Source organism: Tinamus guttatus, unplaced genomic scaffold (genome assembly GCF_059628265.1).
Source record: "Tinamus guttatus ecotype Peru unplaced genomic scaffold, ASM5962826v1 Tinamus_guttatus_pri_ptg000637l, whole genome shotgun sequence".
NCBI classification, from domain to species: domain Eukaryota; kingdom Metazoa; phylum Chordata; class Aves; order Tinamiformes; family Tinamidae; genus Tinamus; species Tinamus guttatus.
This window is the reverse complement of record NW_028289171.1, coordinates 271,630-273,641: the sequence shown is the minus strand read 5'-3', so window position 1 is coordinate 273,641 and position 2,012 is coordinate 271,630. Positions and strand designations below refer to the sequence as shown.

Below are 2,012 nucleotides of genomic sequence, written 5' to 3'. Positions count from 1 at the left end.
ACCTTGACACACTAAGGCTATTGCTAATGAACCTTGGCAATTCGGCTGTGCAGCTCCTGTGCCTGCCTGCCCCTGCCTCCTCCTCCTCTTGGGTTTGGCAGCTTCTGTGGCTACGGCAGTTGCAGGTAGCATATGCTGGTTCTTCACTACTTCACTTCAGTTGTGCACATTAGCACAAGCTGCTGACAGCAGAGAGCTGTAACAGCATAAATAGCTGAAGCTAAATCTGCCAGAGCTTGAAAATTGGGATCTTTTGAGTTTTTTGGTTGGTTGGTTGGTTTTTTCTTTCTTCAGAAAGAAGACTGTGTTACAAAAAAGTTGGTAAGGGAGGGTCTGATACTTGTCTTTTATAACTAACTATTAAGTGCTCAATTTTCAAAACTAATCTTGCTTATCCTGCTAAATGTTCTCTGTATATTTTACTTATGTATCAGCAAGAGTCTATTGAAGTGTTGTACACTCTTGTTTCAGATTCCTATTAGGTTGTCAGCTGTGGGCTTCGTTCCTCTTTATGGTGGAGAGCAGACACACAAAGTTCTTGCTTTGTTTGCACCAGAGGACTCGCTCAGAGGTTTCATTTTAAGATTCTAATCTCCGTGTTGCTGTTTCCTTTTCTGTGACAATACATGTAACCAGCCCCTGCCCATTCCATGCTGGTGTAGCTCATAACTTAGCCATTTTCCCATTTGTGGTTCACTACTGTCATATTCCCATACTACTCTTTTTGCTGTGGATTTGTCTACACAAATAATAGTACTTGACATACTGATGAGTATAGAACTGGGCACAAAATTCAAAGGCTATCTAGCAACATAAAAGGGTGCTTGTCTGATTCAGTGCACTTAATAACAAAGCACAACATGTGTCTCCCGGTTGTTTGATGTACACCTTGCATTTCCAAAATGAGTTTACTGATCTTTTGTAGAATTTATACCCTTGGCTGTTAATTTGCATACTCTTTACAAGCAGTGAGCCATCGGCATCAAGTTTACATTTGTCCTTAGCTGCCAGTCCTCATGTAACTCTGGCCAAGGTAGCATCTTACTTTTTTTTTTTTTTTTTTTTTTTCTCTCCTCCCCAGCCTCCTTCTAGTTCTCCATAACAAGCTCAGTGCTATGGCTTGTTTCCTGCTTTCTGTATCACCTTGTATATATGAGTTGTGAGTTTGCCAAAAGCACAAGAGAATTAAACTCTTTTCTGATTTCTAATCATATGTCCCTCAGCCATTTTAAATCCATCTGACTCAGATTTATACAGTTTCAGTGTCAATACCCTCTGTCAGTATAACTAAAATGCGTGTGTGTGTGTGTACATCTGTGTGTGACTGTTCTTGGCAGGTCCAATTTTTATTGGAGGAGGTGCTAGAGCACAGCAATAAAGGGTAGTGCTTATGTCTGAAAAACACTTTTCCTATTTCATACTGCTCAAAATCTGCATTTGGTTTCTTTTAATTGTTCTCAGTTTCAAACAGATCTTGTACCAGAGAATGTTACATATGGGGGGTCTATAGTACCACCTGTGTTATGCTAAAGTAGTAAGAACTGGACGAATATAGTGCTGATTAGAAGATGGTTAACTTGTTTGCTACAGCGATATTCCTAACTGCTTAGTGACTTTAATAAATTTGTTTCTTTTGGAATAGTGACAATCACTAACTTTGTGTTTCCGCTTGTTTCTCTCAAGCTGTATCCCTGTATCTTGCTAACCAGTGGTGGTCAATTGATGACATTGTGCGAACATCAGTACCTTCTAGGGACGGACTTCAGCAGGTAAAGAACTCCACTGTTCCCCCAGCAATTGTGCTTCTCCATCAAGATAATGACAAGTAGCTGGTGTATGAGATGTAATATGTTTTGTTTTAATTTGGAAGTGAGTTAGCCACCTCATATAAAAGCAGGATCAAAGGGAATACTGGAATCAGTAGTGGGGGAAAGGGAATTTGGTTTTGAACATACTGTCTAGAAAGAGTGTGATGCTTGTGTGGTCACTTTTTATGAAAAGTATTTTGCTGT

The 2,012-nt window shown here is 39.8% G+C and overlaps 1 long non-coding RNA gene across 1 annotated transcript; it reads left to right on the top strand.

Moving 5' to 3' along the window:
* Positions 1-482: 482 nt before the first annotated feature.
* LOC148592114 (uncharacterized) lies at positions 483-1,733 on the top strand. Its single transcript, XR_015913962.1, has 2 exons — positions 483-571; positions 1,684-1,733. It is a non-coding gene; the product is annotated as an uncharacterized LOC148592114 (long non-coding RNA).
* The last annotated feature ends 279 nt before the right edge of the window (positions 1,734-2,012 follow it).